The sequence below is a fragment of the Gossypium arboreum genome, chromosome 7 (genome assembly GCF_025698485.1).
Source record: "Gossypium arboreum isolate Shixiya-1 chromosome 7, ASM2569848v2, whole genome shotgun sequence".
Lineage (NCBI taxonomy): Eukaryota > Viridiplantae > Streptophyta > Magnoliopsida > Malvales > Malvaceae > Gossypium > Gossypium arboreum.
The window spans coordinates 58,540,202-58,554,396 of NC_069076.1; positions in this window are offsets into that span (position 1 = coordinate 58,540,202).

A 14,195-nucleotide genomic window follows, 5' to 3' on the forward strand; every position below is an offset into this window, starting at 1 on the left:
CATTTACCAATTTAACAGCATCATAAGAATCAGTCAACATCATATCATTTTGGGTCTTGTTCAAATGATCCACTATGTTAACGGCCAGACTCGATTCATTGGGAAAATAGTTTGCTTTCCTAAGGCTTTAACCGAATACACCTTCATGAAAATACTTAAGCTGGTAACATTTAAAAGATTCTCCTCATCAGAAGGCCCAATCAATGTAGCATGGCTCAATGAACCAACTATATCTTTATCCTTCCCTGGTAGGCCTCCAGCCCTTTTTTTTTTCCACTTAAATTTTCTTGAATAGTCTTTTTTGAATTAACCCTAATCAAGGATTGAAACCCTAAAATTTCCTCCCCTCCACTACCTAAATCTCCTTCATTTTCATCTTCGACAATTAAGGCATTAAATCTGGAGCCCTCCGTCACTAATACTATTTTTTTCATTGGATATCTTCAATTCTCCCTCAGATTGCACCAAACTCTCCTATCCATAATCATCCAAGGATTGTAGGATTTCAACCTTTCTGACGAATTGTCAATAACCACCGATAAGTCACTGGCCTATTCCTTCTTCTCCATTAGATTCTTAGTTGTTGTTAAGCTCGAGCAAGCCTTCTTCGCGTGATCATACCTTCCACAACAAAAACATACCACCGAAAGCGATTCATTCTCCACCCTCTGCATAGTGTCATTTATTAGCACCTGAGAAGTTAGAGGTTTATCAAGGTTTACATGCACAGTCATCTGAGTGAATTTACCCTTCAAACTGTTGTCTGTGTTAACTCCAATTTTGCCACTTTCTCGATTAGTCCCTCAACCTCTTCAAGTACTTTCTATTTGTATAGAAATCCCAAAAGACCAAGGGTTCTAATCCAAGCCTGAAAAGTAGTTGGATAGGGCTACAACAGATTGAAATATGTTGTCTAAGGCAGCACCGTACGGTATTGTCCAAACATAATCCACGGTCCCTGAGTAAGAACTTTTTCAAAGTCATCTTTATTTTTGAATTTCGCTAACTAATAGCCATTTTCTATGTCCATTAACTGAAATGGAGAAGTTGGCCACTACAAAATACTCACTCTAATTTTCAGAACATTGTATTTGATGGAGCGTCCTAGAAGCTTGAGGACCACAATAGTGGCTATGTCTTTGAACAACAACTAGTTGACTCTTTCAGAAAAGCTTAACGCAGGGATTCCATTAACCAAAGATTTGTTAATATCCCTATCTAAGTTTTAGAGTATGCCCAAAGACCAATCATGAGATGATTGTAATAACATACTTGTTTTAACTTGTTTATTAATGTAAGGCATTGCCTTTATTATTTCAGTTTTTTTTCTGTGTATAAATAAATTATTTTATAATAATGTCCTAAGAATAATATGATTATTCTTAAAATTTCCTTAGTCAAGTATTATTGTGGACTTGGACAACAATAATGCATTAAGACTAACATGTAGTTTATTGATGACAAAATGTTTTCATTGACATAGGTATGTCAAAATCAATACATGAGTATATGTTAGAGAACGGCATATTGGACTGACTCGCTATGAGAATGTTTCTTGGATTATTATATAATAGTCACAACATTACTCATAGTGATAACTATGTATACAATCCTTAGACTTGGGATCATCATTGTTCCAACATAGTGAGTCGTATATTTTGATACAGTCAAACACCTACTGTATCAGGTTGTACTATAAAGACTAATGTTGGGTATGCCACAATCTATGTAGTGGGATATGATTGATCAAGATAGGATTTGTCCCTCTTACATAATGGGAGCAATATCTTAGGCCACTTGATGAAGTGAGACAAGAAATGCATGGCTATGCTCAAATAAGTTAATATGAAATATTACACTTATTTGTTTATTGTAGTCTACTTCGGGTATCAAGAAACGTGAGATTGGGCTTTGCAAATGTGACTATTACACTTATGTACATATATATGTACAATTTGTTGTACAAGAATAAAGAACATAATTAAAATAAATGTGTGAATTGGATTCATATAAAATATTAATAATGATCAGTTTACGAAATTATTAAAATAAAGTATTATAATAATTAATTTTGGTCAAACATAAAATATATATGGAAATTAATATCCTTCTAGAAAGGATATAACACTGTGATATTTTCATATATATTTTGGCACCAAAAAGGGGATTCCATTTTTTAGGGGATATTAAATAAAATGAATCATAAAAAAAATCCTAGGGTGCAGAAGAGTCTTAACCAACATTAACCACAAAAAAAAAGAAAAAAGGAATCTAGGTCTAGTAGCTGCATTTCTTTTCAGAAAAGCTCTCTAAAATATTTAGTGAGAGTTTTTGTTCGTTTATTCGCAATAGGGTGGACTACGTAAAGCTGGGACGATTCTATTGCGGCTTTGGATCAGCAGTGTACGAAGGGGATTAAAACAACAGTGGTTCCTTCCTATTTTTTAGAGTACGAAAGGTATATTTTTCAAACATTTTCTTCCCGATTCGTTCCTCGTTCACGGATTTCTGGTTTGGGTCACCGTAATAATTTTTCTGCTACGTCATGGGGTGTCCCAGAGATCCAACAGTTGTATCAAAGCCACTTGTACGATACAGATACGAGATTAAATTCAATGGTTGATGCAATTGTATAATCTTCATGTTGTTCGTTTCGACTTGTTCAATCTGTTATATTTATATTTGATGCATGTAATCTGTTAACAAAAAAATGCAGTTGATTAATACACTGTTTGTTAAGGGTTAAATAATATGTTTAGGAGTAGTGGGGTTTTTATTGAAGTTAACAGTTAACTTATTGGAATTTTGAAAGGGAAAAATAGTTGTTCCAGTAATCCTATTCGAAATTTTACTTGTGTGAGGTCCGTACCGCGAGGGCGGAGGGCCTTCGTAGTACACACATATCCCTAGTTTACCACTATTCTATTTTTAACAATCAACTAAAGAATAAAACATAACATATTTTATTTTACTATTATGTCTTATGTTGTATGTTACAGTTGATTTGCACGGTGTTTGGAAATGCATGTTTATATCCGGATAACCCATTTATTTTATTGTTTGAAGAGGTTGTAAATCTTATAAATACGACCTGCATGTCGTGCCTTACTATTTTTCTCTTGTATTTCTCTTCTCATTTTACTCCCTTGTATGTAAAACAAGTTTCTACAAATTGTAAATTACACGAGTTGTTATGTGCCAGGCGAGAAGAAAGATGGGCCAACTAAAGTAAAGAAGAAGCTTATGAAGCGACTTACAACTTTATGTTTCCTTTTGGTTCTCCCATTGGCTTGGAAGGAACCACCCTAGTTTATGGACTATAACTATTGTATTTATTTACTGCTTTATTTATTCATGTATGAGATGTTGTGGATGTCTAAAACATGCCAAATTTTAATTATGTTAAAATTTGGTAACTATAAACAACATTAATTGATGAGATCAATTAAAGGACTAAATGGACTAAAGTAGACCATAATTGGTGAGATGCAACCTTAATAAAATTCCCTTAATCAAAATATTAAGTCAACATTGTATTCCAATCATTGCCCTCGTTAAGGCCTCGATCGATACTATGTAGGTTTTGCTTAAGCGAAGTACTAGTATCTATCTTGGTTAAACGCAAAGAATAAGAAAGTGATATTTGCTAGTTAAAACATTGGTTAGTGACTTCACTAGGTTACTCTAATATGATTAGAAACCTAGAGGCAAGTAATTTGGATAAATCATAAGATGATTAGAACAAGAGTTGTTCACCCAATATTTAGGATTGTTCACCTAACATTTAGGAGTTACATGTGATGTAATTAGCACGTGTTGCTTACTTAAATAACCATAATCTTGAGAGTAAAGCCAAAGCTAACTTAAGAGGAGGTGAAATATGGATCCTTACCTACTAGAAAAACTTAATTTTGAATAAAATAGTGGGAGCATCATTTAATAAATCCTTTTAATGATTAATATAAACTTGGTAAATTTACTCACTCACATATTTCATTGTTGTAGATACATTATGGTTACAAACACAAATTCACTTTCATTGAGAAGGACAAATTGAATGGTTTGAATTTCCTTGACTGGTTCCGTAACTTAAGGATTATCCTCAAATAAGAACGAAAATTATATGTCATTGAACAAACCATTCCTAATGAACCACCTAGTATTGCCTCGAGGGCTGATAGAGATGTTTACAAGAAGCATCTCGATGATATGGTAGACATTGGATTTCTTATGCTTGCCACTATGAATCCTGAGCTTCAAAACCAACATGAGGACATGGTTTCTTATGATATGATCGAGCACTTGAAAGAACTTTATCAGGGGCAAGCACAGCAAGAGAGCTTCGATACCTCTAAGGCCATTTCCCAATGTAAGCTGGTAGAAGGAAGCCCAATAGGACCTTATGCTCTTAAGATGATATGCTATAATGAAAGCCTATCTAAACGTGGATTTCCACTAAGCCAAGAGTTAGCCACTGATGTTATTCTGCAATTGTTGCCTGATAGCTATTGTAACACCCCTAACCTGTATCCGTCGCCGAAAAAAGGGTTACAAGGCGTTACCGAATAACACATCTCATTCACATATATTTATACATTCATTATCAAAAACCATTAGCATTGTCCCTTATAAGTTTTTACGAGACCTTAAAACATGCTTAAGAATGTTTCGGGACTAAACCGATCATAATTAAAAATTTTTGAACACTTAGAAAAATTTTACATTCCTAGGTCACACGCCCATGTAAGTAGGCCGTGTGCCTCACACGGCTACCAGACATGCCCATGTCCTAGGCCGTGTGAAAACAGAGCATACATACTGACTTGTACCACATGGCCGGAGACATGCCCGTGTGCCTTGGTTGTGGTCGAAATTGACTTGGGTCACACGGCCAACCACATGCCCGTGTGTCTAGCCCATGCTCGAGACTGACTTAAATTCTACCCCAGGGAACACACGGTCGTATAACATAGCTGTGTGTCACACACAACCGAGAAACACTCCCGTGTCTCTGCCCATGTGGACAAAAATAGGCCATTTAAAAAGCCAATTTGCCACCCTACAATCATGCATATAGATCAAACTATTTGGTACCATTTCAAGTCATTTATAAGCAACCAAAACCCACCAACACATATACATAACATACCATATATAATCAACCCTGTCAACTAATCATTTCCATATTCAAATTATGTAACACCCCAAACCCGGCCTAAACGTTATGACCGGATCCGACGTGCCACATCAAAAACGTTAAAAACATTTTTCCATTCTAAGTTCAGAAAATCGTACTTGATGTTCAAAGGTTTAATTCATTAAGGGTTAAAGTGAATGGAAGTTGTGCACCAGGTAGGAAACCGGAAAAGAGGAGGTGAGTCCATCGGACTGCTTAAGTACCAAGCTCTTTCGAAATCTAATCCTAGACATGCACACCGCCATTGCCACACTCCAACATCGTGTATTTCCTTAAGTTACCTTTGTAATTATGTTCATTTTAAAATAAAACATATTTAATTTTGGGAAAATGTTATCACAGTAAAAGCCTTGTTCGAGATCGTGTTACTTTGAAATCAATTTATGGTTTTTGAAAACGAACCCTAGATCTAGCCCATTTTGATAGTTAATATAATTTAAGATCATCATGATAAGTTATAAATCAAAACCCCCAAAAAAAAAATCATAAGCGGCCTTATTACATAACAAAACCCAAATCATCAAAGTAAAGAAAATTGAAGTCCAAATCACCAGAAGAAATCCATATTGCAGAAAGAGTGGCCACTCCGAATCCCTCGCAGCTCCAAGCCAACTATGGTTGGGGATTACCTGCATGGATGAAGATAGGGGATGAGTTTGGGGAAACTCAGTGTGTAAAATTAACCCAACCGTAGCCCATATCAGCTCAACCACAGAAACATAATAAATTGGCCTTAGCCCGAGCAATTATCTGAAATTAAGCCCATAGGCCCATAACAGATCAGATCAGATATTTCATGTATATGCAGAGCCCAACTCATAACCAACCACATACACCCCCTTACCAACCTTTCACCATGTGGGGAGACTACTCGACCCACCCAACTGCTACACGCCACAGAATTATGCAGCATGGCTGCCAGAACAGATAATGTGACAGAGTCACCAGATACAGATAATCGTGGCAGAACCACCAGAACAGATATATGTGGCAAAGCCACTAGATCAGATAATTTGTGGCATAGCCACCAGGACGCTTCCTCCATAATATAACCCATGTCCCCATGCAACAAATATTCATTCATGGCATACATCATACAGATTTAAGTTAACATGCTTTTTGGACAAAATTAACCCTAGGGGCATATTGGTCATTTACATCTAGAGGTATAATGGTAATTTTCCATACATAAGGGTATTGCAGTAATTTAGCTACTTTTAGGGTTTTCATACACATCCTATCTATTTACGTACTATCAGAATACTTACCGCGCATACTTACCAAATTGAGCCCGTTGGCCCATGAACCCGATTTTTGGCCCATTAAGCCCAAGTTATCAAAATGCACGAAATCGCACGTACTGCAGTTTATTACCTTCAGAATACCAAACATACAAACCCAACTATCTTACGAGCATTCGCACACTCGCAAATTCCCAAAATACCAACTTTTCGGCATTTTGGCTTTTCGGCTTTTGCCGATCTAGTCTATGAGAGGGTGTCAGTTACACACCTATTTTATGATGATTTGCTGACGAGGTCCATGCACGAACTGCCTACAATTATAATACTACCACATTAATCATACTACCGAAATGAACTACATATTAACTTCTTACCATATTCGGCCAACAACACCTCAGGCCTTAGCGTTCCTACCTTTTTCGAAAATAGCGTCTCGATCCAGATCCGTTCTCTCCACTTGTCCAAGCCCTTGATCAACAGCCTCTTAATCACACTATTACCAAAATAATACTATTATCACAACCCCTTAGGGCTACAAGTCCAAAAACGACAACCTCCCTAACCTTTTAGGGATTCCGACTTTTCTTAAAATATGAAAGATAGACTAAGTTGGAAAGACTTACCACCGATTCTTTCAGGCAACGTTCCCCCTTAGTTCCTACTTGATTCTGATGCAGTTCTGAGCCCCCCAAATGATAACAAAATTCGAGCCTTCAGTGATCTCAGTATTCGGCTATGTCCCTAGGATAGTGTGGGAGTTTCAGCTTTTTGCATAAGTGTAGAGAAAGATAAAATATGAGGGTTTTACTTGTGGTATTGTCGATGAAACACGGGGTTTAGAGGTTGAGAGAATCGCCAAAGATGATGAGAAAAATAAGAGATTTGGCTAGGGAAAAATCGGTACAAAAGGAGTCAAGTTTTTGGGATTTCGGGATTTGAGGCAATCGGCTATAGTCTTAAAATAATGGAAGGAAGGTGGTATAGAGTAGGGTGGCTGAAGGATTCGGCTATGGGGAAAAGAAGAAGAAAAGAATAAGTGGATAGAGAGAAGAGAAAAAGAAAAAAAGAGGAGAATGGTCAGGAAACGACACCACTTACCACTAATGCTGAATTTATACTCGCACTAACCCTAGCCGAAATTCCCATGCTAAAGTCCCTTGGCCGGCCACCTCTTGTTCCTTGATCAGCTCCTAGATTTCCTCTCTTATCAACTCCTAAATCCTATCCCTTATCAACTCCTAAATCCTCTCCTGACAGACTTTCACTTCAATTCCACTGCTTACCTTTTCTGAACATAAAAATAATAATTCCCTTAATATGTTGTCATTGTGACTTGAACCTCAGCTCTCCCTAGCATCCACACGCCACTTTTATAGCCTTGCCAGTGGCGTCACATGCCACTTTGCCACTTGCTTCCTTATGTCTTATTTTACTTAACCAGAACCCACATTTTCCTCTTATGGATTAAAATCACCTAAAATTACCGGGTTTTAGCTTAAGCTTGGGCCTTCTAGAGCCCACTAACATAATTAAACCTACGCCAAACAGTCAAAACACAAAAATTCCAAAATTCACCAAAATTAACAGAAGTCCCGAAAATTGGGGCGTTACAAATTATACAAATCATTATGGCAAAATCATCACAATTTACCATTACACAAACATTGATAACTAGCTAAAACAACACCCATTTAACTATATCTACCACTATGGCAAACATACCAAAATGACACTAGCCTATACATGTCATATACCGTATATACAAGCTTTAAAAAGTACCAATAAATGATCGATAGTGTGACGATGCTCCTGACAATCCCCGAGTCCAAGCTAGCTTTGATTATTTATAAAACATAGACAAATAACACACAGTAAGCTTCATAGCTTAGTAAGTTCGTAATTAAGCAATTCAATTCATCAAATAAATATAATTGAATCTTATACACATTACCAAAACAATATATCATTAACAAAGACCTTCCTATCATGTCTCAAAATATGATTCATTAATATCTCATTAATCTTTCTCAACGAAATGCTCAAATAAGTTCTGTACGTACCTACACCATCTTGCATTAATCTCTTCCATAAATAAGTTTGTTTTATCCGTTGACCAATTAGGAAAAGAAATCGGTCACTCACGAATCACAATCGATAAGTACCTATACCATGACCCGTAGCCAAATCAAGGTAACTTATCCCTGAGTACTTATATCATGGCCTGTAGCCAAATCAACGTAACTCCTCTCAAAATACTTATATCATGGCCCGTAGCCAAATCAACGTATTATTCACACTCGAAGTGCTGATATCATGGCCCGAAGCCAATGCATTAACTTAATGACATTACATTATCATGATCACTATACTTAAAGTTTAACCAAGAAGTTTCGCTTGTCGATTTCATCATTGAACACTTCAGTATAGTCTTATTCACATTTCAAAGATTATCTGCAATCTCATAAACACATTTTATGGAATATCAAAGCATATAACATTCAATTATAATGAAATGAACACCTACGAACTTACCTCGGTCGTAGAAAGAACGAAACTAGCCGATTAATCGAGTACTTTGTTCTTGCCTCGATCTAAGTCCAATTTCCTCTTTTCTTGATCTATATGTATTCAAAATTAACTCATTTAATCACTTATTCATTCAATTTCATCCGAAAATATATATTTGGGCATTTTTGCACTTTAGCCCCAAAACTTTCACATCTATTCAATTTAGTCCCTATTTCACAAATACAAGACATTCAAAGAATTGAATTTAACCCATGCTTGGCCGAATTACCATAGTGCCTCTAGTAGCCCATATTTTTCATTTATTTCACAATTCAACCCCTCAATTTACACTTTTCTCAATTTAATCCCTAATATGCATTTTTACTCAAAAACACTTTACAAAACATGTATATTCAACACCAAACTTTCATAATTCACCATCAAACATCTAAAAATACATGAATTTATCAGTGGAAAATTTTAAAATCATCAACACTTTCAAAAATTGAGGCATGGGCTAGCTAGACCACGAAACAACGATTACAAAAACATAAAAATCATCAAAAAAAGATTAAAACACATACCTAATTGCATCAATTTGCCTTAGCTGAATGAAAAAACTATTTTCTCTTCTTGTTCTTCAATTTTTGGTGCATGAAGATGGAAAATAATGTTTTAATTCACTTTGTTTTATTAATATTAACATGATTTAACAAATACCAATATTAACCTTTAATAAACCATTATAAAAACATCTAATATAAGGCCATTTATGTCCATCTCCACTATCAATGGTCTAATTACAACATAAGGACTTTTCATTTAACAAGCCATAGCAATTAGGCACTTTTAACTTATAGCATGCAACTTTTTCATTTTACGCGATTCAGTCCTTTTTATCAAATTAACCACTTAAACAATAAAATTAGCTCACGAAATTTTCACAAATAGATACTCACATGCTATAAACACCAAAAATAACATTGAAATATTTTTCTTACTCGAATTTGTAGTCCTGAAACCACTGTTTTGACTAGGGTCTAAACCGGGTTGTTACAGCTATAGCCAGTTTATCCTCAATTTCAGTATGAAAGAAATTGATAAGACCCTACCACAGTTACTCAGCATGTTACGAACTACTGAAGGTAACATGAAAAAGACTGGACCCAAGTCCATTCTGATTGTCTGTAATAATAAGGGCAAGGGTAAAGGTAAACCTAAGACAAAACCTAAGGGCAAAGACAGGCCCAAATCTGAAAATGGAAAGGCTACAGTGAAGCCCAAAGGAGGGGTGGCTAAGGAAGGAAACTACTTCCATTTTGGTATGATTGGACATTGGAAAAGGAATCGCCCTGTCTATGTTGAGGAAGTCAAGAAGGCCAAAGCAAGTGGAGAATTTGTTTCAGGTATTTATGTTATTGATATTAATTTATCAACTAGTACTTCTTAGGTATTAGATACTAGTTGTGGTTCTCATATTTGTACTTCTGTACAGGGACTGAAAAAGAGCAGGATGCTAGCTAGAAGAGATGTGGAACTATAAGTTGGAAACAGAGCAAGAGTTGTTGCATTAGCTGTAGGAACATATACTTTGTCTTTGCCTGGTGGACTTGTTTTATGTTTAGAGGATTGTTATTTTGTGCCCAATTTGACTAAGAACATTATTTCAATTTCTTATTTAGACAAAGTTGGTTTTGAGATAATAATTAAAAATAATTGTTGTGCCTTTTATCTCAATAATGTACTCTATGGTTCGGCACAATTGGTAAATGACCTCTATATTTTAGATCTAGTTAACCCCACTTACAACATAAATACTAAAAGATCTAAAATAAATGACTCAAATCAAACTTATCTTAAGCATTGTAGTTTGAGCCACATAAGTGAGAAACGCATATCCAAACTCCATAAAGATGGTTTCTTGGATTCATTTGTTTTCAAACAAATTGAAGTATCTGAATCCTACTTATTAGGAAAAATGACTAAAGCTCCTTTTACTAGTAAAAGTGAGCAAGCTAGTGATTTATTGGGCTTAATACATACTGATGTATGTGGACCAACGAATACATAGGCTAGAGGTGGATTACAGTACTTCATTACTTTCACTGATGATTTCAGTAAATATGGGTATGTTTATCTCATGCGCCATAAGTCTGAAGCCCTTGAAAGTCCAAAGAATTCAAAAATGAAGTACAAAATCAACTAGGAAAAATTATCAAGACACTTTGATCTGGTTGAGGTGGAGAATTTTTGTGCCTAGATTTTGATGACCTTTTTAAGGAATATGGGATAGTCTCACAACTTACTCCTTCTGGTACTCCTCAATGGGATAGAGTTTCTGAGAGAAGAAATTAAACTCTGCTAGACATGGTTCGATTAATAATAAGTCATGTTGATCTACCAACTTCCTTCTAGGGACATGCACTTGAGACAACTACTTTCACACTGAATTGTGTTCCATCTAAATCGGTTCAAAATACGCCATATGAGATGTGGACTGGGAAACGTCCCAATATGTCTTTTATAAAGATTTAGGGTTGTGAAGCTTATGTTAAACGTAAGACGTCTACTAAGCTTGAACCCAAATTTGAAAAGTGTAAATTTGTAAGATATCTGAAAGAAACCAAAGGATAGTATTTCTTTAATGCTACTGAGAACAAAGTGTTTGTTACTCAGACTAATGTCTTCCTAGAAAGAGAATTTGTCTCTAAAAAAGGAAGTGAAAGAAAGATCGAACTTGAAGAAATTCGAGAACCACAAAATACCACTAGACCAAAGATAGAACAATAACAGGTTCCACAAGAAATTGAGGAACAAGTAACTGCTGTAGAAACAAAACCATGGTAATGTTCTTAAGAGAATGCCATGCACTTGAGAGATATGGATTTCTCGTTACAACACATGGTAATGTTCTTCTTATGGATCAAGATGAGCCTAGGATTTATTAAGAAGCGATGGTGAGCCTAAACTTTGAGAATTGGTTAGAGGCCATGAGGTCTGATATGGATTCCATGTCAAAAAACCAAATATGGATCTTAGTTGACCCACCTGAAGGGATTAAACCCATAGGTGCAAGTGGGTTTTCAAAAAGAAAACTGACATGGATGGTAACGTGCAAACATACAAAGGGTGATTGGTCGCTAAAGGTTTTCACCAAGTTCATGGTGTCGACAATGATGAAACTTTTTCTCCTATTGCTATGCTTAAATCCATCCGGATCTTGCTCCGTCAAAACAACTTTCCTTTATGAGAAACTGGAAGAGTATGTGTACATGACACAACCTGAAGGTTTTATTGATCTGAAAGATGCTAGAAAGATATGAAAGCTATAAATATCCATTTATGGATTGAATCAAGCTTCTCAAAGTTGGAATCTTCGATTTAATGATGCAATCAAAGAGTTTGGTTTTATCAAAAACAAAGATGAGCCTTGTGTTTACAAGAAAGTTAGTGGGAGCACTATTTTATTCTTGGTATTGTATGTAGATGACATACTTATCATAGGAAATGACATACCTACCTTACAATTTATAAAGACTTGGTTAGTATGTTGCTTTTCTATGAAGGACCTGGGTGAGACCACGTACATTTTAGGAGTCAAAATCTATAGAGATAGATTGAGGAAACTCATAGGTCTAAGCCAAAATACATACATAGATAAAGTATTGAAAAGGTTTAGGTTGTAAGAATCTAAGAAAGGATTCTTACCTATGAGACATGGTATCTCACTTTCAAAGGAAATGTGTCCTTCAACTCCACAAGAGAGAGAAAATGAGTAAGATTACATATGATTCGGCTATTGGTTCTATCATGTATGTCATGCAATGTACTCGTCTAGATGTATCATATGCTTTAAGCATGATGAGTCGATATTAAGTAGATCTCGGTAAAGGTCATTAGGTAGCAGTTAAAAAATATCCATAAGTACTTGAGAAGGACTAAGGATACATTCCTTATATATGGAAGTGAGGAAGAGCTAAGTATAAAATAATACACTGATGCTAACTTCCAAACTGAAAAGGATGATTCATGATTGTAATCAGGTTTAATGTTTTGCCTTAATGGTAACATTATGAGCTGGAAAAGTTCAAAGCAAGGTACAGTTGCTGATTCTACAATAGAGGCCGAGTATATTGCAACTAGTGAAGCTGCAAAAGGGGTAGTTTAGATCAAGAAGTTCATATCTGAACTAAGGGTTATGCCTAGCATATTAGATGCTATAGAACTTCGTTGTGACAAAAATAGACCTGTTGCACAGGAAAAAGAACCCAGATCTCACCAACGATCCAAACATATACTTAGGCACTTTCATCTCATCTAAGAAATCATTAATTGATGAGATGTGGAAATTTATAGTGTATCAACAGATGATAACATTGTTGATCCACTGACGAAGCCCCTAACATAGTAGAAGCATAACCATCATGCTAAGTCACTTGGTATTAGATATATGAGTGATAGGTCTTAGTGCTAGTGGGAATATGCCCAAAAACCAACCATGAGATGATTGTAATAACATACTTGTTTTACCTCATTTATTATATAAGGCATTGCCATTATTATTTCATTTTCTTTTCTGTGTATATAAATAAATTGTTTTATAATAATGTCTTGAGAATAATATGATTATTCTTCAAAGGTCTTTAGTTGAGTATTATTGTAGACTTGGACAACAATAATGCATTAGGATTGACATGTAGTTGATTGATGACAACGTGATGTCATTGACATAGGGATGTCAAAATCAATACATGAGTAAACAACATATTGGACTGACCCATTATGAGTATGTTTCTTGGATTATTATATAATAGTCACAACATTACTCATAGTGATAACTATGTATGATCCTTAGATTTGAGATCATCATTGTCCCAACATAGTGAGTCGTATATTTTGAGACAGTCAAATGTCTACTGTAACAGGTTATACTATAAAGACTGATGTTGGGTATGCTACAATCTATGTAGTGGAATATGATTGATCAAGATAAGATTTGTCCCTCATACATAATGAGAGCAATATTTTAGGCCACTTGATGAAGTGAGACTAGAAATGCATGGCCATGCTCAAATAAGTTATTTGAGATATTACACTTATTCTTTTACTGCAGTTTACTTTGGGTATCAAGAAACATGAGATTGGACTTTGCAAGTGTGACTATTCAATGACTTGTGTCCAATCGAGATATAAATGACAAAATGATATAATACAGGAAAATTTATCACAAAAAGGTTATGTTGAAC